Here is a 26,501-nt window from a genome sequence, read left to right as displayed (position 1 = left end):
GAGGAAATAATCTGCTTGGAGAGGGCTCAGAGAGGGCATCAAGCCCTGCCAGTCTGCCGCGGGCGCGGGCTCATATGCACAAAAGTGGCAGATTTCGACCAGGAGCTCTCCGCGGTTTGGCCGCGGGCGCGGGTAGATTGGAGAGCCCGCGGCCCTTTGATCATCCTTTGGGAGCAGGGGATTCGCCGCTCTTTTGCCGCGGGCGCATGTGCTTTTGCCGCGGGCGCGGGCTAGAAGACCCGCGGGCGCGGATGTTGCCCAGAAAGCCCGCGGAGTTTATTGGAGAGGGCGCGGGAATCCCGTTTTTCTTCTTTGCCTATAAATACACTTGTAATTCCTTTTTGAAGATAACTTTTAGATAATTTTCATTAGCTTAATTTTAGAGAGAGAAGTTAGAGAGAAGTTCTTGGTATTGGATTTGTATTTCAACATTGGATCAATTGTGCTTGGATTTCTTCATTTTCAATCATTAATGTTAGTAAGATTCTCTTCTTCTAGTTCATCTCTTACTTGATTGATTTAGTTTCATCTTTGATTGTTTGTATTGCTTGGATTTGAATTGGATATTGTAGTTGATATTGCTTTCTCTTGATTTTAATTTAGAATGATGATCAATGCTAATTCTAGTGATTTGTTCTTGAGTTACACCATGATTAGTGAGTAGATTAGTTGCTAGGAGAAGGGGAAGCATGCTTGATTGATAATTTGTGCTAGTTGATAATCTTTGATTGATTGAATTGTTGCAATTAAATTGGTTGACATAGTTTTGCATGTGATTAATTAGATTAGGAATGATCAACCTATAAGATTAATCTAGATTGCATTGCATTTCTTAATGACATGACCCATCGATTTGAGAATTGCTTTAATTGGTTGAGTTTGATTGTGAATTTCCTTGATTAGCCATTCATCGTGACCCCTAGTTTGGCCTCTAGGAGATAGCTCTTGAACTCTCTTGATTGCTACTATTGTTTGTCCTTTGCAATGCTTGAATCAAACGAAGAAATTGTCGATTAGCACGATTATTGAATTAGCATGTGGAACCTATATCCCTAGCATTTAGCTTTTTGAATTACTTGATTAGTCTAATTTTGCTATCATAACACCAATCATTTTCTCACTTCAATCTCCGAAATAGCTTGATTTAGGCTAAAGATAACACCAACTAACTCCTTTGGGTTCGACCCTATACTTACCTATACTTGTTTTATTAGGTTGGTTTAGGATTTTATAAATAGTATTTGATTTTGGGATAGGCAATTAACGACTAGTTTATTCCTCTATCAAAATGGCGCCGTTGCCAGGGAGTGAAATTGGTGCTTAGATTTAGTTGTTGAGTCTATTTCATTTTAATTGAAAAAAAAATACAAAAGATTTTGTTTCTTAAGGCTACATTTGTAGCCGTGCTACTAATATTTTCATTGAAGTTTTGCATGCATAGAGCTCGTGATCGATCCATTGTGCCTTTTAACCCGAAAATCGAAAGGACTCTTTCGAGAAGAAGAATTGCTAGTCGATCCTTTGAATTTAGTTCTTCAAGCGAAGCAGGATTGGAAGAAGAACTAGGCATGGGAGATCAACTAAGAGTTGCTTTGAAAGAATGGGGAATTCCCGGTGCGTACAAGTTTGAGAGTGGAATTGCTCCACCTACAACACCGGCGAATAACTTCGAAATTAGGCCGGCTATGATCGCTTTGATCAAAAGGAGACAATATAGCGGAGCTAAGAATGAGAGTCCGTTGAACCATCTCAAGGAGTTCGAAAAGTATTGCAACAATATCAAAGTGAACGGAGTTTCTCAAGAATTCATCCGGCTAAAGTTGTTTCCATTTTCTCTCATAGGCCGAGCCTTGGAGTGGTTGGATAAGGAGGTAAAGCCAAATTCCCTTGGAACATGGGACGAAGTCACCAAGGAATTCTTGTCCCGATTCTACCCACAAAGAAAACGGCGGAGGCTAGAGCTTTGATTCAAGGGTTCAAGCAAAGACCTAATGAAAGCCTCTACGAAGCATGGGAGAGGTATAAAGAGTATCAAAGGGAATGTCCCCACCACGGAATTCCAACTTATCAAGTCATTCAAATTTTCTATGGTGGCCTAAGTCCTCAAGGAAAATCATGCCTTGATGGGGGTGCCAGAGGTCCCATAATGAATCGGACAGAAGAGGAAGTGGTGGACATTATAGAGGACGTGGTTAAGTACTATAGAGATTGGCAAGATGGTGAGAGGGATTCAACTAGCAAGAGTTGCTCTTCAGTGTACTCTATAGACCATCTAAATGCGATCAACAACTTATCCTCACAAATGACAAACTTGGGGAAAGAAATGACCGCAATCAAGGCCAAGTTGGAGGGTTCCTTTTCTTCTCAAGCTTCGAATTCTCCCTCACAATTTAAGGGGAGAGGTACCTTTTCTAACTCTCAACCCCCTCCCTCTTCAAATAATATGCCTAGTGGTTGCTTGTTTTGTGATGCATGTGGATCTTATGATCATGACTCTTGTAATTGCCCTCATGCTTCTCTGGAATGTGGTGATGATTTTGATAATAGTGAGAGTGAGCATGTGAATTATGTGTCAAATAATAATGTGCAAAGGTTTGATAATCAAAGAGGTCAATGGAATAGGAATTACCAAAACCAAGGTAATTTTGACAACTATAACCAAGGTGGTGGTTATAGGAACCAAGGGAACAAAAGTTCTCGTGGCAACTATAACAATCAAGGTTATAGTAGTCAAAATCAAAACCAAAATTATGGTAATCAAAACTAAAGTTATGGAAATCATAATCAAGGTAGTGGAAACCATAATCAAGGTTATGGTCAAAATCAAAATTGGGGTAAGTGGAACAATCAAGGTAGGGGCAATTTTCAAAATAATTCTCAAAGAGGTCCCACACCCGGGTTTGTTCCAAAGAATCAAGGTGAAAATTCCTATTCACAATCTTCTTCTAGGACCAATTTGGAGGAAATAATTGAAAATAAAACCAAGTTGTTGAACACATATATGGCCGTTAGTGACAAGAAGTTCAATGAAATGATGACCCACAACAAAATGCTCGAAAAACAAATTTCTCAACTTGGTAGTGCTTTGAAAGACCAAGCAAGCCCTTCTTCTTTACCTTCCCAAGGCCTAGATCCCAAGAAATCTGTGAATGCTATTGTTACAAGGAGTGGTAAGGTTCTTGAGGAGAGATTGCCTAGGAGGAGTGATAACAAGGAGGTCCCCAAGGAAGTTTTTGTTGAGAATGAGGGAAGTAGAGCATCTTTAGATGAGGTTGTGGTTGAGACACCAAGAGAGGTGGGAGTAGAGAAAGAGATTGTGAAACCCAAGCTCCCTTATCCCCAAAAATTCATGAGACACAAATTGGATGAGCAATTTGGGAGATTTATTGATATGCTCAAACAACTTCACCTTTCTCTACCTTTCACCGATGTGATCAACCAAATGCCTAATTATGCCAAATTCCTCAAAGACATTTTGAGAGGAAAGAGGACTTGTGATGTTGTGGAGACAATCAATTTGACTGAAAATTGTAGTGCGATCATCATGAACAAAATGCCACCTAATTTGAAAGACCCCGAAAACTTTTCCATCCCTTGTGCTATTAACAAGATGCAATTTGATAATGCCTTATGTGACTTAGGAGCTAGTGTAAGCTTAATTCCATATTCGGTTTATCAAAGACTTGAACTAGGGGAACTCTTACCTTCTAACATTACCTTGCAACTAGCCGATAGGTCAATCAAGTTTCCAAAACGTAAAGTGGAAGATGTTCCATTGAGGGTTGGGAAGTTTGTCTTCCCGATGGATTTTGTTGTCTTAGAAATGGATGAAGATGTTACCATTCCAATTATTCTAGGTAGACCCTTTCTTGCTACCTCGGATGCTATGATAGATGTAAAGTGTGCAAAGATTTCCCTTAAGGTAGAAGATGAGGTCATAGAATTCGATTTGAATGAAAGCATGAAATATCCAAGTTCTTCTCTTGAAAATTGCATGATGATTGACTTTCTTGATCATGTTGTGTCTTCCATGCATGAGCACTTGCTCACCTCTAACGATGCTCTTGAGAATGTTTTGTTGAAAAAAGACAAGCTTGGTGTACCATGCAAGGAGGTAGCATTGTATGAGGAATTGCTTAATGGAAGCATGGAGGAAGTGGATGAACAATTGTGCTTGAGGATCTCAAGCCATGAAGCCTTGCTAGCAGCCGCAACAATAGAAGGTAAAGGTGTGCCTATAGTAGAGCTCAAACCTCTACCATCACACCTTAGGTATGAATTCTTAGGCCCAAATTCCACTTACCCCGTAATTTTTAGTGCATCCTTGAGAGAGAGCCAAGCTCAAGCGTTATGTTGTGTCTTGAGAAAGCACCAAGGTGCTTTGGGCTATACTATCGATGATCTTATAGGTATAAGCCCCGCTTTGTGTACGCACCACATAACGCTTGAGGAAGGCACCCTTCCTTCTATTGAACGACAAAGAAAGCTACACCCTCAAATGGGAGTGGTGGTGAAAAAAGATATCACCAAGCTCTTGGATGCGGGAATCATATTCCCCATCTCAAGCTCTAGGTGGGTTTCTCCCGTTCATGTCATTCCTAAGAAGGGGGGTATGACCGTAGTCAAGAATGAGAGTGGTGAGCTCATTCCAACTAGGACGGCCACCGGTTGGAGGATGTGTATAGACTATAGACGTCTAAATACATCCACCAAAAAGGTTCACTTTCCCCTTTCATTCATTGATCAAATGTTAGAGAGACTAACAAGGCACAAGTTCTATTGCTTCCTTGATGGCTATTTGGGATTTTTCCAAATTCCAATCCACCCCGAAGATCAAGAGAAGACAACATTTACATGCCCCTATGGGACCTTTGCCTATAGGAGAATGACCTTTGGCCATTGTAATGCCCCCGCAACTTTCCAAAGATGCATGATGAGCATTTTTGGAGACATGTTAGAGGAAGAAATGGAGGTGTTTATGGATGATTTCTCCGTAGGTGGGGTTTCATTTGAAGAGTGCCTAGTTAATCTTGAGAAATGTTTGGCTCGGTGTGTAAAGGTTAATCTTGTCTTGAATTGGGAGAAATGCCATTTCATGGTGGAGGAAGGGATAGTGCTTAGGCATAAGATCTCTCATAAAGGAATAGAGGTGGATAAGGCCAAAATTGAAGTTATTGAGAAGCTTCCACCTCCGGTGAATGTCAAGGGAGTGAGATCATTTTTGGGTCATGCGGGTTTCTATAGAAGATTCATCAAGGATTTCTCACTCATTGCCAAGCCCCTTAATGATCTTCTTCAAAAAGATGTTGAGTTCGTTTTTGATGATAAATGCTTGGAAGCATTTAATAGATTGAAGAAGGCCCTAATCTCTACCCCCATTGTTCAAGCCCCAAGATGGGATCTACCCTTTGAATTGATGTGTGATGCTAGTGATTGGGCAATAGGAGGTGTTTTGGGACAACGTGTGGACAAGAAGCTTTATGTGATTTACTATATGTCTAAGACACTAAATGGGGCCCAAAAGAATTACACAACAACGGAAAAAGATTTCTTGGCCATTGTTCACTCTTTCGAGAAATTTTGGTGTTATTTTTTGGGTTCCAAGACCATTGTCTTTACGGATCATGCGGCTCTCAAGTATCTCTTTGCCAAGAAAGAGTCCAAGCCAAGGTTGATTCGTTGGGTTCATGAATTACAAACTTTTGAAATAGAGATTAGGGATAAGAAGGGTGCGGAAAATGTTGTGGCGGACCATCTTTCTCGCCTTGAGGGTGATCAAATTCATGATGATGGTCTACCAATTGAAGATAAAATGCTTGATGATGTCTTGTATGCCATTAAGGTTAAGGATCTCCCATGGTATGCCGACTTGGTGAACTTTCTAGCATGTGGGGAGTTTCCACCTTCTTTCTCCAAGATTCAAAAGAAGAAGCTCAAGAGGGAGGCAAGACATTACTTATGGGATGAACCAATCTTGTATAAACGCGGGGTGGATGGCTTGCTTCGGCGTTGTGTCCCGAATGAAGAGGTGACAAGTGTTCTAAAGATGTGCCATTCGGATCCAAGTGGCGGTCATATGGGCGTTTCAAAAACCGCCACTAAGGTTCTTCAATGTGGTTTGTGGTGGCCGCATCTCTTCAAAGATTCATGGGGCTTTGTAAAGTCACGCGACCGATGTCAAAGGGTTGGAAATATCTCCAAGAGGAATGAGATGCCTCAATAGCCCATTCTTGAGTTAGAGGTGTTCGATGTTTGGGGGATTGACTTCATGGGACCATTCCCATCTTCATATGGGATAACAGATCTCATTTTGTTCACAACGCCTTCCAAAAGATGTTGAGGAAACATGGAGTGCATCAACGGTTCGGCCTTCCATATCATCCTTAATCGAGTGGCCAAGTCGAGGTCTCCAATCTTCAAATAAAGCTCATTCTTGAGAAGACGGTTGCAAGGAATAGAAAGGATTGGTCGGACAAGTTAGATGATGCTCTTTGGGCTTATAGGATGGCTTTCAAGACGCCTATTGGTACCACTCCATATCGCCTTGTCTATGGCAAGTCTATGACTGTGCTAGCACCTACAAAGCTCGTTCTAAAGAAGCTCATGATAAGCTTATTGAGAAGAAGGAGTTTTGTGTGGGTGATAAAGTCCTCCTCTACCACTCGAGAATGAAGTTATTTCCCGAAAAGCTCATGTCAAAATGGAGTGTTCCTTTCATGGTGAAAGATGTTTTTGCTAATGGCACCGTGGAGATTTCTCCTTTGGATTCCTCATCTTCTTTCAAGGTTAACGGTCATCGACTTAAGAAGTATTTTGATGGAGTGTTTGTTGGTCTTATTCATAAAATGATTCTTTTCAAACCACCTTGAGTGGGGTGGTGTAGACACCCATTTGTGTCTCCCCAAAACCAAACCCGGTGATGAGTACCTTTCACGTCGAATCATAATCGAATGAAGTGAAAGTTTGGAAAGTCTAGTGTTGCGGATAGTTTTAATTTCTTTTCTCTTCTCTCAGTTTTTGAAAACTTATTTTAAAGAAAACAGCCAATCCATTTTGGTTGGTCAATGATATGGGTCCAATAATAGTGTAGTTGGATGGGGCTTGACAAGAGCTTTCCAACGATATGTTATAAGCCCAATTCCGATGAATATTGAGGAAGTTATGGCCAATTTACTAAACTGGGCCCGGTTTGAGCCTTATGTGCGGCCCAATGATCTAGGGGAGGGCCTAATATGATTTATCATTCCTAATGCAATTAGGAATGGTTTTAGTCTTCTAGATTCTTCTAGAAGGTTCTTTTCATTCCTAATTCAATTAGCATTGATAAATTGACTTTTATTGACTTTTTAGAGTTTTAATTAAAATCAAAGAGCATTTTTGAGGAAAATATACGATTTTATCCTCTTGTACGGAAAAATATATTTGATTTTAGAAAACGCGTTAAAAAACAGGTCTAGCGCCCAACGCCAACCATTGGCGCCTGGCGCTAAGGCTGGCGCCTGACGCCAATTAGCTGGTGCTGGCGCCAGCTCTGTTTTTCGTGCGCCAATACTCTACTTTGTTAATTTTATCTTTTTGGCTGATTTTCTCTATAAATAACGTCGTAAAAACTTCGTTTGGAGGAATTAACAACCAGCCTTTCAATTATAATCTCCTACAACTAGTTTTCATTCGTAATCATTAATTCTCTCATTCTCTTCTCATTCATCAATTCTTTCTCTCTCTCTCTTTTTCTAAACTAGTCTTTTTATATACAAAATTCCGCATTCGCAAGATCTAGAAACACCTAGCCATATTCGAAGTTGCCTTCGCCCTAGACGTGAAAGGTTTAATTTCTGAGGGTTTGGTCCCAAATTTCTCTTTCAATTATTTAATTTAATTGTTTTGATTATTATTTTCCTTGAAGTTACTAACGTGTGTATTTTGTTATTAGAAAGAGGTACGAAGCATCAAAGTAAGTGCTTTAATGGTTTTAATTGATATTATGATGTAGAAATCATGTTTAAATTGTTATTATGATATTCCTAGTATCATGTCTAGGGTAAATTTAATATTAAATATGATTGTTACGATGTTTCCTATGTTCTTCCTAATATTTATGATTGTTAGTATCATGTTAGGGTTAAATATTTTATTTTTATTCCCTAGTAACATGCTAGGGTTTGTTATTAATCTTGTTAGTATCATGCCTAGGATCTTGATATTATTATTACGCTTTAATATTAACAGGAACATGATAATGATTATAATTGTTATAATTTATGATGATTATGAATACTATTATTATTATTATTTTGATGATGATAATTTTATTTATGATTATTATTATGACTATTATAATGATTGATTATGATTATTCATTATGTTGCTTGACATTTATTGTTATTGCTTAATCACGCCTTTTATGCATGTTTAAAGGGAATTGGTACTTGTAATCACCCTTAATAAGATAATTAATAATCTTGTTTAGGGTTAATGTGATTATAATTTCAAGTGGTCGCCAATAATAGTTTATTTGTGCATTTATATTCAATCAACATAGATAAACATGTTTAGGTTAATCCTATTGATTGCATGTTAGTTAGAAAGCGCACATGAATACGATCCTTATTTGGTTCAAGACCTTATGGAGTTGACGATCTCTTGGATCGTTAAGGGATGTAACCTTCACCTCGTGAACGGTTTACAAGTTCCTAAAACTTGTTGGCGACTCTTTTGCTCTATTTTCTTCCCTTTTGGACGCCACCATACTTTAGTGTATGATCACAGTGGGGTTCAAGCTAGGGGTTTAACTCTTGAAATTATTCCCTACAGTTTTTGGCGACTCCACTGGGGAGGATTTCTATTTTAATTCCTGAATTTGTTTCGGCAATGATTTAGAATGAGTGGATGAGACTTGAAACTTTCTAAGTATTTCATGTGCGTAATTTTGATTAACATTATTGCCATATGCATAAAAAAGATCTCATTGGAAAGACCATCCGTAATGAGTTAAAAACATAAAATTTTACACGTAGGAAACTTGAGAAATATCTTTCACAACTAGGACCGAAATAACACCGCGCGAAACTGGAAAATTTTATCGAACACAGACAGCTGCTGAGGCATGTGGGAAGTAGCTCTAGGGGCCAGAGCTTGGTGCCAGACTTTTAGCCGTAGCGCCAGACGCCAGTATTGGCGCTAGGCGCTACAGTTAAAAACTGGCGCCAGTCTCTGATTGCTGGCGCCAACCTCCCCCAATACCGAGACAGAAATATGCATTCTAATTTCGACCGGTTTTTCGTATTGTTTGCTCGATCCTACTTCCTGATTGATTTTTTTTCTCACTTTTCCGAAACCCATATGTGTTCTACATATGGACATAACCCTCTGGGAATTCATGCTCCATCTACCTGATTGAACGCTCCGTGCAACAAAGGGTACATCTGAGATTGTTGAATTCACCAAACCATGGAAGCGAGTTTTTTCTAAAACTCGCGGTGTCCCATCCACTCGCGCCAACCCTTCACGGTTAGGCTTCCGCGCGGTGCATCCGGACAATTAACCATGGACCCTTTATCGACTAAACCATATCCCGAACTTTAGAGAACTAGAGCCATGGTTAGGTTGCAAACTCATTGCATCATATTGTGCCTACTTGACTAATTGTGCATTATTTGTTGTGCATATATTCTATGTTTCTCTTAACCGTTTGTTTGACTTGTGTTGAGATTAAATAAATTAATGACTTAAAGAACTTTGCGTAATTAATTAATTAATTTGAGTCAATAAAGTCTAATATTTTAATCGGAATTGACCTAGTACGACTTTAGGCATACCCCAATTGATTAATAACACCGAATACAGTCCCAGATCGAAGCTCCAATATTGGCGCCAAGGTCTGAGCTGTAGCGCCACACTGCGGAGTGTGGCGCCTGGCGACAGCTCTGTCGTCTGGCGCCAAGCTACACAGTGTGTCGCCGATTCTGTCGTTTCTCCGACCGTTCGGATTATTGGTCGAGTCGTCACCTAGGGTCTTATTTGAGTTTGCTAATTAATTCGGTTGAGTTTTGCTGTCAATAGTACTTATTTGAGTCGTTAATCGAGTTTAGGCACTAAGTCCCATGGTCTTACACAAGAGTCCAAGCATGTCACTTACACTCAACGCACACACCAATACACATACTTTGACCATGTTTAAGAGAGTCTTGTGTGCGCGTTTTTTCCGTCATTTTTTTAGGGGGGTAAGTCGGATATTAATCCTCCAATTTTTTTAATTTTATTTAAAAAAAAACTATTATACTTAGTTCCCTAAAAATATGTACATTATTTTATGTACATTATTTTTGCCAAAAATATGCACCCATTTTTTTATTTATTCTTTTTTTTCCTCCTTAAAAAAAACCGTAAAGTCAAGTTGATTCGGGTCAAGTAAGTAAAACGCAAAATGGTTTAATTTACAGCGCGTGGTCAAGAAAGGAAGGACGGTTAATAAAAAAAAACCTTTTCGTACAAGTCCAACTTTTCGACAAACCCATAGCTCGCAAGAGGAAAGCTAAGACTATAATGGCTACACAAGAAGAAGTCAATGATCTTAGGAACCAACTGGTTACCGTGACTGAGACACTGAAGCTCCTAACACTCAAGATCGATGATCCCGTGAAGCAACAACAGATGGACCTCATGCAAGAGAGTCTAAGCAAGCTATCTAGCGACTACAAGTTTCAAGGGCTTACATCACAAGGGGTCTCGGTGGACAAAGATCTTCTTCCGTAGAAGTTCAATGCCAACGACATCCCAAAATTCAGAGCAACTGACAACCCTTATGTTGACTCGAATGAACAATACAAGAGGGGGGGGGGGTGAATTGTATTGAGGAGGAACTGGGGTAATTTTTGCGGAATTCTAAAAGAAACTTAAACAAAAACTTTAAAGTGCAAGAGAGATTTTACGTGGAAAACTTCTTGGCCCTAATCAAGAAGAAAAACCACGACCACAAGGGATTTTAAACTCAATTCTTAATAATAATAGGGCAAACAACCTATTACAAATTAAGACTTTAAACTCAAGTTCCTCTACGAACTTAAGTTCCCCCTCAACTGATCCCTCAATCAGTTGAGCTCTCAAATCTCTCTCTTTCTCCTTGCTTCACTCAAAGCAATCTACACACTCTAGAGTTTACCCAAACTCTTCCCCAATACAACTCGAATTAAAACTCTAAGATGCTAAGTACAAAGACACTCAAGGACTTAAGTGGATTTTTGACTCTTTTAGAAAAGCTAAGAATTGTAATGCTCAAGTGTACTCTTCAAAATGGAAAACTAATTCTATTTATACTAGAGGAGATCAGTTGAAAAACTCCCACGTCTGCCTTGACTCCCACTTCACCACAACTCCCATGAAACTAGGAAATGCAGTTCGTAGAGGCTTGGGCAACAAGCTGAAGTATACTTGAGGAAGTAGTTTACTGTTTCCTTAATTTTCTCAACCTCCTTGACCAAGTAAAAGATTCGTTTAAAAAGAGTTTTCAAAGGAGATTTTACCGAGTCAGATTTTTCAAAATATTTGGATAGAATTTAAACAAGAAAATCTTTAAGAAAATAGAATAGTTTTAAAAGATAATTTTCCGAAAATAAAATAGAATCTTTTTAAACAAGGAAAATAAAATCTTTATAAACTGAAATTAAATCCACTTAAAATCCTATCAATAATCAAAGTACTTAACAAATATACAAGAAGCCTAAAATAAGTAATAAAGATACAATAGACTTCTTGGAACTCAGTGAAGCTTCGACTCTGGAGCTTCAGTTCCTCACTCAAGGAACTAGGTTTCTGATTGTCTTCTATGCTCGTCCATAGCTCAATCTTAAGACTTGTTCCATGCTCCATTCTGACTCTAGAACTTCGTTGCCAATAAGAACCTGTCCAACACATCAAAGCTAATAGACAAAGGTTAAAGCCCTTATGGGTTTGCTTAGGTTCCTTGAGTCATCATCAAAACTTAAGATCAACAATATTCCCCCTTTTTGATGAATGACAAACCTAAGCAAACTCATGAATAAAATTGAAAGACAATCAGAAAAAGAAAACACTACTTAAAAAAAAATTAACAAGGAACTGAATGAAAAGTATACCTTTTAGATAGATGGAGAGCTTATCAACAATTGAGTTTGCCTTCTTTTCCCCCTTTTGGCGTTCATCAAAATTAATGCACACAAATATATATACTAAACACAGCACCATGATAATGGTTTGTGTCCAAAGCATAGAACAAAGCACATATAGGCAGAAATAGTATGCAAATAGTCAGAAAGCAAGCATGCAACATCCATATAAACAAACTGATGTTCCTCCAGAACATCGGAACAACAGAAAATACCCCGTTTTAAGTGTTTACAGACCAAAAGAAGCAAAAAGAAACAAAGTTTTCAATCCAGACCAAGTTCAAGAATCAAAAAGTTTGATAGCTAAAACATAAGAGAAACAGAATTAGGCTTCAGGGGCAGAGGATAGATGCTCTTCTCCTGCATCTTCTTCTGCAACTTCTTCAATGACCAGATCCTCCAGCTTCTTCAAAAGATCTGACTGCCCTTGAGATATAGTGGAGGTGCTCTGCTGCACTGCTGTTGTGAGCGTAGTAGAAACCTTTGCCAAGTCTGACACCAACTTTTCTAGAGCCTCAATTCTCTGAACTAGAGCAGGTTGTGCATCCACCAACTTTTGCACTGTATCCTTGAGATTCTTTAATTCCAAAGCAGCACTGACAGAGTTAAATCCTGTAAACCCTAGACCTTCTCCTGCTGGAACAGACTGACTTCCTCCAGTTTCTTGCACAAAGGTGCCCTGTTCCCCCTGAACCAAAGTTCTCCCTTCTCCCTTGTCATCACATAAATCTACTACAGCAGTAGATTCAGCCTTGTCTTTTCCTTTTGGCCTAAAAGCCAACCTTGTACTCTTCCTCTTTCCAGTACTAGGAGCACTCTTTGCAGGCATTATGAGCACTTCTTTAGTCTTCTTTTCTCCCTCACCCTCACTGTCCTCCTCCTCCAGCCATCTATCTAACTCCTCTTCCTCCAATTTCTTCACAGTTCCTTCATCCTGCTTGGTTTTTGGAAGAGATTTGGAGAGGAATTGGGTTACTCCATTTACAACACTTAGGTTTCTGGCCTCAAGGGTTCTTGGTTGCACATAATGGTTTGTTTTTAGTTTGAGGCGTTCATAATTTGTCATGGAGACACCACAGCTTTCTAGGAGAGTGATCAACAAGTTAGCATATCCAACCTTCAAATGGTTGGCGATGCAGTGAGAGAGGTGCTGGATCATTAGGGAAGGGAAGTTTATTTGTAGTTTATTTTCAAGGCAGTACATGAGCACAACATCAAGGTGATTAGCCTCGTTCCTGTGCTGAGTTCTTGGTATTATGGCCATATGGACAAAGATAAACCGCAATTTTTGGATAGGAGAGAACAGGTTATGGTTGGTTTTTACTTTGGAAGCTTTTCCCCCAATTGACTCAACAATCTTTTCAATAGAAACATCATCAACACTTAATTCAGTTTCTCCTTTAAAATACTCATCAAACCCCTCATTAGGAGTTCCAAACACAGCAGCCAAATCATCAGCATCAAAACTAATTTTCTTATTTTTAACTCGGCTAGTACACACACCATTCACATTCTTAAAATTTGCACAAAATTCTTTTAACGGAGCATGAGCAATCACATTGTCATAACATTCACTAAACAACTTAACCCAATTTTGAGCCTCAAGAATATCAAGAAGTTCAGTATACTTACTTATCTCACACCACTTGAGATTAATACAAAGACCAGCGATGAATCGATCAGAGCTTGCTTCAAGCCTCTTGACAACAGGTGACTTTGATTTTTCCCCCTGAATCGGTTCACCAAGTTCCTCGTAGTCCAATTCCTCTTCAACCTCTATCTTTCTCTTCTTCGAATCACTGCGATCCATGGGTTTGTTTTGTGGGGTTTCAGTGATAGCTTGAGTTGAGGTTTCAGTCTCAACTTCCATGGGTGATGGTTTTTGAGGTGAATTTTGGATTTTTGGTGAGATTTCCATGGGAACAGGAGAAGAATCACTGAAGACAAGTGTGTATTTTACAGAGTAGGGTGGTGAGGAACAGTGGTTAGGGTTTGGTTTCATTTTATAGTGGGGTGAATTCTGAGAGGTGAATTAGGTCGGTGGAATAGTGTAGAAGGTGAATTGAATGGGGTATGTGTCGTTTGAAGAAGGATAAAGAAATTACTTTTCACTTGGTCAGATTAAAATGGAAGATTCAATTAATGTGATTTGACATGAAGAGTCTTGATTAAATAGAGAAGTTTTTGATCAGAAACTTGAATAGAATTCGAAAAGGCTAGGATATTTAATTGAAGATAGATTTGAATTTAAGAGGATAAACTTGAGAGATTAATTCAAAAAATAAAAGGATAAGATTTTTTCAGAGTATAAAAATTAATTAACTGACTAGCTAATTAATTCAAGAAGTGATAGAACAAAATCTTATGAAAATATTAGGAGGAACTTGGAACAAATCAACATAGCTTGTTAGTAATATAGATAAGCAAGTGCAATTTGATTTCTTCACATACAGCCACAATCCCATATGTATTGCCATTCATTCTAATGCTCAGGACTATGTTTTCACATATACACATTGTGTAAGATACATATAATGTATGCACAATTGACTTATACCTTGGGGAAACTTGAGGTCTTCTAACTCAATTGTATCATACCAAGTTCTATGCGCATCTTTTCGAATTTGTCCCTGCTCAAAGGCTTAGTAAGAATGTCAGCTATCTGATTTTCAGTTTCACAAAAATCTAACTTAATTAAGCCTTTTTCCACATTATCCTTAAGAAAATGATGCCTTATGTGAATATGTTTCACACGAGAATAATGAACTGGATCTTTTGAAATGCATATGGCACTAGTATTATCACAATAGATAGGAATGCAATTAAACTTCATACCATAGTCTCTTAGTTGTTGTTTTATCCATAGTACTTGAGAACAACAGGCAACAGCTGCCACATATTCAGCTTCAGCAGTTAACAAGGCCACTGTATTCTGTTTCTTGGATCCCCAAGAAACTAGGCATGGTCCGAGAAACTGAACCATTCCTGAAGTACTCTTCCTATTCACCAGATCTCCTGCATAGTCAGCATCTGCAAAACCTTTTAAATCAAAAGTATCACTTCTAGGATAGAAGAGACAAAGATGGTCAGTTCCTTTGAGATATCGTAGGATCCATTTTACTGCTGTAAGATGTGACTCCTTAGGATTAGATTGGAATCTTGCACATAAGCCAACACTAAATGCAATATCAGGTCTGCTAGCAGTTAAGTATAAAAGGGATCCAATCATACCTCTGTATTTGGTTTGATCTACACTAGTTCCTTGTAGATCTTCATCTAATCTTGTGCCTGTTCCCATTGGTGTATGGTAGGTCTTTGCTTGGTCAAGATTATATTTCTTCAGTAGTTCCTTGACATACTTTTGTTGGTGAATTGCAATACCTCTTTCTGTTTGTTTGATTTGTAATCCAAGAAAGAAGTTGAGTTCCCCCATCATGCTCATCTCAAATTCACCACACATTAGCTCAGCAAAGTACTTGCACAAGTTTTCTTTAGTTGCTCCAAAAATAATATCATCAACATATATTTGAACAACTAGAAAATCAGTTCCTTCAGATTTTAAAAACAAAGTTTTATCTACTTTACCTCTTTTAAAATCATTTTGAAGAAGGAACTTAGAGAGCCTTTCATACTAAGCTCTAGGTGCTTGTTTCAGCCCATAAAGAGCTTTATCAAGCTTAAAGACATGATTAGGAAATTGGGGATTTTCAAAACCTGGAGGTTGTTCCACGAACACCTCCTCTTCAAGAAAACCATTTAGGAAAGCACATTTAACATCCATTTGATACAGTTTGAAACCCATGAAAGAAGCAAAAGCAATTAATATTCTAATAGCTTCTAATCTAGCAACAGGAGCAAAAGTTTCTTCGAAATCAATACCTTCTTGCTGATTGTAGCCCTTTACAACAAGTCTGGCTTTGTTTCTCACAATTGTTCCATATTCATCCAGCTTGTTCCTGAATACCCACTTGAGCCCTATAACCTTTTTGTGTTCTGGTTTCTCTTCAAGATGCCAGACCTTGTTCCTTTCAAACTCATTGAGTTCATCTTGCATGGCAATTATCCAGTCAGCATCCTTCAGAGCTTCATCATGATTTCTTGGCTCAATTATGGATAAGAAGGCTTGAAAGGCACAGAAGTTCCTCATCTGTGATCTGGTCTGAGTTCCTCTACCAATATCACCTATAATAAGATCTATTGGATGAGAGCCTTGATATTTGAATGGCTTTGGATGAAACTCTCTAGCAGGAACTCCAATTTGAGGCACTTCTTCTTCGGTTTCTTCTGAATTTTCCTCGTTGCCTGATTCTCCCTGATCTTGTTCCTCCGGGATTTCTTGATCAGGAACTTCAGCATTTTCTTGATGTTCTTGCTCTGGTTCCTCACTTACATCCTTGGTTTGCTTGGAGGTTTCTTCATCTTCTTCCCTGTCTCTAATCATACCAATTTCATAATCAATATTGTCTTGTTCCTGCACATTCATAAACATATTAGATTCATCAAATATCACATGAATGCTTTCCTCTACACACAATGTATTTTTATTGTAAACTCTGTAGGCTTTGCTATTTGATGCATAGCCAAGGAACACAGCTTCATCACTTCTTTCATCAAATTTTCCTATGTTCCTTTTCCCATTATTATGGACAAAACACCTGCATCCAAAAGCTCGAAAGTGAGAAATATTGGGTTTTCTCCCCTTAAACAGTTCATAAGGAGTCTTATTGATGATTGGTCTCATCATAACTCTAATTAATAATATAACAAGCAGTATTAATAGCTTCAGCCCAGAAGTTCCTTGGAAGACCACTTGCTATGAGCATAGTTCTTGCCATGTCTTCTAGAGTCCTGTTCTTCCTTTCAACAACTCCGTTCTGTCGAGGAGTTCTCGGAGCTGAAAAGTTATGATCCATGCCATTTTCTTTGCAAAAGTCATCGAATCTTGAATTCTCAAACTCTGTTCCATGATCTGATCGAATGTGGATAATCTGATTTCCACTTGACTTTTGAACTCTTTTGGCAAAGGACACAAATTCATTAAAAGTTTCATCTTTGCTAGACAAAAAGATCACCCAAGTAAATCTAGAAAAATCATCAATGATAACTAAAACATATTTCTTTCCACTTCTACTTTGAACACGCATGGGGCCACACAAATCCATATGGATTAGCTCCAATGGCATTGTGGTGCTGACCATGTTTTTGCTTTTAAAAGAAGATTTGACTTGCTTGCCTCTCACACATGCATCACAGATATGTTGAATGAGGAACTTGACTGGGGGAAGCCCTGTAACCAAGTTCCTTGTTCTAAGTTTATCCATGAGTGAGAAGCTAGCATGTCCAAAGCGTTTATGCCATAATAAAGGATCATCATCAATGACACTCAAGCAGGTAAGGTTGTTCCTTGGAACAGAATTTAGATCCACAATGTATGTGTTCCCTTTTCTAGCTCCTTCAAGGACAACCCTTCCTGTTTTATCATTTATGATGTTGCATGAATCAGAGGTAAAACTTACAGAGTTTCCTTTATCACAAAATTGTGATATGCTCAGCAAATTGTGCATCAAACCCTCGACCAAAAGTACATTTTCTATTGAATGAGAACTGGACCTTCCTACTTTTCCTTTAGCAATTACTTCACCCTTTTTGTTGTCTCCAAAGGTCACAGTTCCTCCTGGATAGGCCTCTAGTGAGAGAAACTTTGATTTATCTCCTGTCATATGCTTTGAACAACCACTGTCGAGGTACCACGTGTTGTTCCCCCTCACTAGGACCTGCAAAAAAACTTATTGGTTAGATTCAGGAACCCGGGTTTCCTTGGGTTCCTTGGACGTTGAAGCAATATCAGATTTCTTTACCCAAACTTACCTAACATTCTTGCTAACAGACTGTTCCTTCTTGTTGCAAGTAGCAACAAGATGACCAGTCTTACCACAGAAGGTACATACTTTATAACTAGGCAGGTCTACATATTTTTTCTTGCCCTTATGCTTAGACCGTATGAATCCTAGACCTTCAGTTCTTTTGGTTTGAGCATTCTCAATCCACTTAGGAATTCCAAACTGGCTAATGTTTCTTTCTTTTCGAAGCTCAAGTTCCTTCTCCAGTTTTGCCTTTTCGATTCTTAACTTATCAAAATCATATTTTAATTTTTCAAAATCCTCATTAAATTTTGGCAAGGATTCAGAGGAAGAACTTGGAGACACTTCAGCATTAGCAAGTTTGTATTGAGTCAATTCTACATTAACCATGATATTTTCCAACTTGAGTTTCTCATTCATTTCTTTTAAGAGAAGATTCTTGTCAAAGAGTTCGAAAAATCTACTCTGAACATCAGTTCGTTGATTTTCAATCCACGTACTGTGTTCCTTGCAGACTTTGAGAGCTCTTTGACATTCACCTAGACGTATACTAGTGTGAGTCCAGTCGTCTTCTAATTCAAACACTAAATCAATGAGAGCATCTTTAGTATAAGTATTAATTATGTTAGGATCAAGGAATACCTCTTTAGCAAGCTCATCATTGTAAGCCTTGTCATCACGTTTGGCCATCAAACACAGATGAGCTGTTTCTTCTTTAGGTTGTTCCTCTTCATCCTCACTTTCAGAATCTCCCCATGCAGCTATCATAGCCTTACTAATGTCTGTTTTGTTGAAAGGAGTTTTGTTGTAGTTACTCTTAACTTGTTCCTTTGCCTTCCCTTTACCTTTCTCTGTTTCCCAAAGTGGACACTCTCGAATGAAGTGTTCCAGAGATCCACATTTGTGACAACCAGAGTCAGCCTTTGAAGTGGAGGGTTTCTTGGTGAAGTTCCTTGACCTGTTGTTTCTGTTGAACATTCTTTTGAACCTTCTCACTAGCATAGCAGCCTCTTCCTCATCTACTTCAGATTCTTCTTGATCTCCAGCTTTGAGTGCTAAGCCTTTTCCTCGGTTTCCTTCACTGTTGCTTGTTCCCAGGTGCAACTCATGAGTCATGAGGGAACCAGCAAGTTGCTCAATGTTGAACTTTGTGAAGTCCTTTGTTTCTTGTAAGGCTGTTACCTTGGCTCTCCATCTCTCATCTTGAGGGAGGCTTCTTAGAACTTTTCTGACCTGCTCATCAATAGGGATTTGCTTTCCAAGAGAGACAAGCTCATTAATAATGTTAGTAAATCTAGTTAACATTTCCTGAATTGATTCTCTTGGTTGCATTTCAAACCGTTCATATTTTGACATAAGCAGGTCAATTTTAGAGCGTTTCACTTCGTTAGTTCCTTCATGAGTTTCTTGAAGTAAATCCCAAATTTCTTTAGCATTTTTACAACCCATAACACGATTGTGTTCATGGGGTCCAAGACCACAATGAAGTAATTTAACAGCAAGTGCATTAATTTCCATTTTTTCAAAATCTTCCTTATCAAACTCAGACATGGGTTTAGGTACTACCTCATTTTCACTGTTGGTTTTGGTAATTTCAAAATCACCAACTTCGATAACTCTCCAAACTTGGTAGTTGTCAGCTTTGATAAAGATTTCCATCCTGTTCTTCCAATAGGTGTAGAATTTCCCATTGAACATAGGAGGACGCTGCGTAGAGTAGCCTTCTTCCAGTTTCTCGTGATTGTTCATCTTGATTCCAGGAACTTAACTCGTCAGGGTTTCCTGATTTCTTCGAGGAACTTGGCTCTGATACCAATTGTTGACTCGAATGAACAATACAAGAGGGGGGGTGAATTGTATTGAGGAGGAACTGGGGTAATTTTTGCGGAATTCTAAAAGAAACTTAAACAAAAACTTTAAAGTGCAAGAGAGATTTTACGTGGAAAACTTCTTGGCCCTAATCAAGAAGAAAAACCACGACCACAAGGGATTTTAAACTCAATTCTTAATAATAATAGGGCAAACAACCTATTACAAATTAAGACTCTAAACTCAAGTTCCTCTACGAACTTAAGTTCCCCCTCAACTGATCCCTCAATCAGTTGAGCTCTCAAATCTCTCTCTTTCTCCTTGCTTCACTCAAAGCAATCTACACACTCTAGAGTTTACCCAAACTCTTCCCCAATACAACTCGAATTAAAACTCTAAGATGCTAAGTACAAAGACACTCAAGGACTTAAGTGGATTTTTGACTCTTTTAGAAAAGCTAAGAATTGTAATGCTCAAGTGTACTCTTCAAAATGGAAAACTAATTCTATTTATACTAGAGGAGATCAGTTGAAAAACTCCCACGTCTGCCTTGACTCCCACTTCACCACAACTCCCATGAAACTAGGAAATGCAGTTCGTAGAGGCTTGGGCAACAAGCTGAAGTATACTTGAGGAAGTAGTTTACTGTTTCCTTAATTTTCTCAACCTCCTTGACCAAGTAAAAGATTCGTTTAAAAAGAGTTTTCAAAGGAGATTTTACCGAGTCAGATTTTTCAAAATATTTGGATAGAATTTAAACAAGAAAATCTTTAAGAAAATAGAATAGTTTTAAAAGATAATTTTCCGAAAATAAAATAGAATCTTTTTAAACAAGGAAAATAAATCTTTATAAACTGAAATTAAATCCACTTAAAATCCTATCAATAATCAAAGTACTTAACAAATATACAAGAAGCCTAAAATAAGTAATAAAGATACAATAGACTTCTTGGAACTCAGTGAAGCTTCGACTCTGGAGCTTCAGTTCCTCACTCAAGGAACTAGGTTTCTGATTGTCTTCTATGCTCGTCCATAGCTCAATCTTAAGACTTGTTCCATGCTCCATTCTGACTCTAGAACTTCGTTGCCAATAAGAACCTGTCAAACACATCAAAGCTAATAGACAAAGGTTAAAGCCCTTATGGGTTTGCTTAGGTTCCTTGAGTCATCATCAAAACTTAAGATCAACACCTTATTTAATTTTCATTTAAGAGCATTCGAAACAATAATGAGTATTAAGGGTATCAATAAGAAGGTTTTCCCCTCTCTGTTCTCACTATCTCTCGAGATCGTCTGCCAACAATGGTTCTTTTCTTCCGAGAAAGAAAAGACCTCTACCTGGGAGTCCATAGCAAACGCTTTCGTCGGTAGGTATAAGTGCAACATTCAGGTTGAGACTGACCATAGGGAACTTGAGATCCTCAAGCAGAAAGAGAATGAAGGCTTCACCTCTTTCTTTAACAAATGGAGAGAAACCCCAGCTAAAATGATTGAGGTGCCAAGTGAAAAAGAGTCTGTAAGATTGTTCATAAAAAATCTTCAAGAAAAATATTCCAAGCATCTCAAGTATCAAAATAATCTCCATACCTTCAAGGCCGTCTATGACATTGGAATCAATATTGAAGACGACCTGGCCAAGTTAAAAGCTGCCAACAATAACTCCAACAGTGGCTGGAGAGGAAAGAAGAACGACAATCCTTCTTCTTCCAAAACCACCCACTCAAACAACGTTAACACTTTTAATTTAGGAGAAGTCCTTGCTATGAACAATCAAGGACAAAAGAAACCATTTAGGAGGAACTTTACTCCCATTGGCATGAGTTATGACACCGCATTTGATCGATTAAATGCAAAAGATCTTATAACTCCTATTGGACTGTTTGGGGACCCACCAGTCGAAAAGAGGTCGGCTAATTGGAACCCCAATGCACACTGCAAGTATCACCAAGGTAGGGGCCATCTCATCGAAAACTGTTGGAAGCTTAAGGAAGCTATCCAAAACTTAATCGACAACAACAAGCTGCCATTGCCTCCTGCTAGTAAGAAGCCAAGCATCGATAATGCACCTCTCGCTCATACCCTGGCTATCTCTGATGAGGAAAACGAGGTTGACCCCTCGTCTCTCATTAACCTGTCAAAGAGATCTATGCCACAGAAAAAGAGGAGGAAACGTTTTTTGATGTCAAAGATAACCTTCCAGAACCGGCAAGTAAGGAAGATATACAATTGCTCACGCTGTCTATGATGGAGGTATCGCATTTACTACGTGAAGCTCTCAAAGCTACAAGGGAACCCCAAAAGAAATGTGACGAGGTTCCACTTCCGAAAGATGAACCTAAAAGGGAATTCACACCAGTGAGAGCTACTTATGAGGCAAAGCATTTTTCTTTACAAGTCACTGAAAAACCCAAGAAGAGTAATAGAATCTACACTCCAATTGGGATCCCATATGTGCAAATGTTCGAAATGCTCTCTGAGAGTGGCGAGATCAAACCTCTCGAACCGTGACCATTCGAATCATTGAAAAGGACCGATAGGTATTACTGTCAGTATCATCAATCAGGGGGTCACACTATAGAAAATTGTTTCAAATTCAAGGATTTGGTTCAAAAAATGATTGATGAAAAGAAACTAGTCCAAGTTCCACAAGAAGACGATGCAACTATTAATGGAGTTTGGGACAGTGATGAAGAAGATGTTTACTTAAAAGACATAATGGGATCTCCACCCTCTGTGTCATACGCCATGGATGATTTTTGGGTTGAAGAAGACTCATCGATAAACGTCCTCACAAGATCCGGGAGAATGCAACCTCCCGTTTCAACACAACCTATGCCAACCACACAACAAGTTCCCATACCTATCATTGAAGACAATGATATTGTTAAGCAGTTTAAGAAGACAAAAGTTGAGATGAACGTATGGAAACTTTTGGCAACATCTCGAGAACATAGGTTGGCTGTAATGAATGCCTTGGACAAAATTGGGATAGATTCTGACACTACTCCTGAGGGATTAGCCAACTTCTTCACAAGTGATCTTCCTAGTCCAATTTATTTGATCACCTTTTCTGACAAGGATTTACCCCCGGAAGGTGACAAACACTACAAGGCATTAAACCTCACGGTAGTTTGCAAGAGGATGAATGTTCCTATGACTCTTGTAGACAATGGATCGGCCATCAACGTCTGTCCACTTAGAACTGCGAGGATGCTAGGCATAAGGGACGAAGATTTAACTCCGTCTACACAAGGAATAAGGGCCTATGACAACACTCGTCGTCAAGCTCTTGGCAAAATTACCCTGAATGTAACGACAGGAGCAATAGAACATGCTACTACTTTCCAAGTAGTAGACATTAAAGCTTCGTTCAATTTGCTGTTGGGACTCCCTTAGCTTTATGACCTAAAGGCCGTCCCTTCATCTCTCCACCAACAAGTAAAAGCTATAGTTGGGGGAATTCCTATCACCATCGATGCTTCGCCTATGAGGATCAAGTCCATAGAGAATCCAATCATTAATGTGGAGCACGACGAGGATGATGAAGACTTTTGGGGCTTTAACGAAGAAGCCTCCTTAATCTAGGAGGATGAAAGGACCCCTCTTTGCCATGACCCCCATTCCAACATGATTGTAAATGCCATGCTGAAGAAACAAGGACATTTTCCTGGAATGACCCTAGGAAAGAAGAAAGGAATGGCAAAATCGCTGGAGTCACCTGGCCTCCCTAAGTTAGACACTTTCGGACTTGGTTTCGAACCGACTCGGAAAGATCTCAAGCGAGCCCAAGAAAAGTCAAAAGCACGTAGGGACGCTCGCATTCAAAAGAGAGCAATCCCAATGGATCGCTACCCTCTCACACTTAATGGTCAATTTATAAAAGAAGGAGAGGACTATCCATGCCATGAATTTCCCAAGCCATTTGTGGTAAACGGCATAAGACAACCGGGATTTGAGATTTTCTTGGATTGCTACTTCACTGATGAAATCCCAACTCCTGTCCACAAGGAGAAAGCACCCCCATTCTTTGACTTTAACGTCATGGGATTACTGTTTGGGCGAGAAAAGAATGAGCCAACTTATAAAGAGGATAACTCCTCGCTCATTCAAACAGTCCTACAAAGCGAAAGCTTCGACCCCTCGAAGTTAATCACTCTGGCTGAAGGATCACTACAAGGGTGGCGCAAGACTATCAAGGTGACTACTCCAAGTGGAAGGAAGATATCCATCACGACAGGGCAAGGACCAATGTTTGAAGAGTCGTCTGAGTCAGAGTCTGAGTCGGAGTCTCTCCCCCTAGAGTCTTCTAAGTCTTTAGTAGTAGCACCTTCCCCTCCTATTTCTTCTCCTAGAATAGTTAGAGATCAAGTCCCTGAGGACATATCACTCTTTGATGTAATGATCTCAGAGTATAATAATATTTCTCCTTCTCCTTACTTCTCGTGTTCTTCTCTAACCCAAGATGACGAGCATTGCTTAACTAACAATGAAAAAGACAAATAAATTATTAAAGCAATGGAAACACTCGAAAAGAAAACACCGGTAATTGAAGAAACTGAAACTGTTGATATCTCAAATGATTCAACCCATAAAAGAGAAGTTAAAATCGGATTAACACTGAATAAACAAGAAAGAACCGATTCAATTAACTTACTTAAAGAATATATCGACGTATTTGCTTGGTCATACGAAGATATGCCAGGCATTAATAGAGAAATAGCTCAACACACTATACCACTAATTCCAGGAATGAAACCCGTAAAACAAAAGTTACGTCGAATGAAACCCGACGTAGCTCTTAAAATAAAAAGAAGAAGTTCAAAAACAAATAACTGCAGGTTTCATCAAGGTATCCAAATACCCCGAATGGGTCGCCAACGTCATCCCAGTACCGAAGAAAGACGGAAGGGTAAGAATGTGTGTCGACTATCGAGATCTAAATAAGGAAACTCCAAAGGACAACTTCCCTTTGCCACACATCGATATTCTGGTAGATAACACGGCAAATCACGCGCTACTCTCGTTCATGGATGGGTACGCAGGTTACAACCAGATTCTCATGGCAGAAGAAGACAGGGAGAAAACAACTTTTATAACACCATGGGGCACTTACTGCTACACGATAATGCCATTTGGGTTGAAAAACGCGGGTGCTACTTACCAACGTGCAGCAACTGCCTTACTCCATGACATGATGCATAAAGAAGTCGAAGTATATGTCGACGACATGACTGTAAAATCAAAAGACCGTCCAGGCCATCAAATAGCCTTAAGGAAATTTTTCGAAAGGCTAAGAAAGTATAATAGGAGGTTGAATCCAGCTAAGTGTGCTTTTGGAGTCACCTCAGGCAACTTTTGGGTTATGTCATAAGCTCTAGAGGAATAGAGATAGACCTAACCAAGATCAAAGCGATCATGTCAATGCCACCGCCCAAGACTGAGAAACAGATTCGAGGATTTATTGGCCGGTTGCAATATATAAGTAGGTTCATATCGAAATTGACGACAATGTGCGAACCAATCTTCAAAAAGCTCAAGAAGAACGTACCAGTAATATGGGATGACGAGTGTCAAAAAGCCTTTGAAAAGATCAAATTCTATCTCGCAAATCCTCCTGTATTAGCACCAGCACTTCCCGGAATACCTCTCAGATTATATTTAACGGTTACCAAAGAGACAATGGGAGCTATGCTAGCACAAGAAGTAGAAGGCAAAGAGAATGCAATCTACTATTAAAGCAAAAAGATGGTCGAATACGAAAAACGCTATACACCACTCGAGAAGTTGTGCCTCGCCTTGGTGTGGGCCACAACCAAGTTAAGACATTACATGCTAGTGCATACCGTCTTCGTGGTCTCCTTATTAGATCCACTTAAGTATCTATTTGAGAAATCTACACTCAATGGACGCATATCGAGATGGATAGTCAATCTAGCCCAATTTGATGTAAGGTTCATGCCACAAAAAGCTATCAAAGGATCCGTGGTGTTGGACTTCCTAGCAGATTTTCTAATAGAAGACTCGGCACCAATACAAGACAACGAATTTCCAGACGAAGACCTAATGGTCACTGAAGATGGTACTTGGACCTTACACTTCGACGAAGCCTCAAATCAAAAAGTATGTGGCGTTGGAGTATTACTAGTATCACCTAAAGAAGAGCATGTCCCAATCTCCATAAAGCTTGATTTCGACGTTACCAACAATGCTGCTGAATATGAAGCATGCGTGGTAGGCCTTGAAACAGCTTTGGCATTGGGAGTAAAAAAAGTTAAGGATATTCGGAGACTCTTCTTTGATTATCAATCAGATATCTAAAAGGTGGAAAGTAAGGAGCAAAAGTCTAGCCCCTTACCAAACCTATCTGGAAACTCTTATCGATCAGTTAGAGAAGGTAGAATACACATATCCACCTAGGGAAGAAAATCAATTTGCTGATGCCTTGGTAAGATTAGCCTCAATGGTTAGGATTCCCACGGAAATCGAGCAAATGGCTCTAACTATAGAAAAAAGGCACAAACCAGCGTACATCCAGGCTATAGAAGACGACGAAATAGTCCAAGGTGAAGAAGAAGAGGAAGAAGAACCGTGGTACACGGACATACTCAATTATGTCACCAAAGGAGAATACCCTCCTCATACTGACAAAAGAGCAAAACGAGCATTAAGGCTTTTGGCTTCCCAATAT

At 39.1% G+C, this 26,501-nt stretch overlaps 1 non-coding gene across 1 annotated transcript; it reads right to left on the bottom strand.

Annotated features, from left to right (window-relative positions):
• Positions 1–1,952: 1,952 nt before the first annotated feature.
• On the bottom strand, positions 1,953–2,058 carry LOC145637592 (small nucleolar RNA R71). The gene has a single exon (XR_014114359.1). It is a non-coding gene; the product is annotated as a small nucleolar RNA R71 (small nucleolar RNA).
• Between the last annotated feature and the right edge of the window lie 24,443 nt (positions 2,059–26,501).

This window comes from Chenopodium album, chromosome 6 (assembly GCF_948465745.1).
Source record: "Chenopodium album chromosome 6, dcCheAlbu1.1, whole genome shotgun sequence".
Classification (NCBI taxonomy): Eukaryota; Viridiplantae; Streptophyta; class Magnoliopsida; order Caryophyllales; family Amaranthaceae; genus Chenopodium; species Chenopodium album.
Note: the sequence above shows the minus strand (reverse complement) of the source record. Positions and strands in the feature narration are given on the sequence as shown.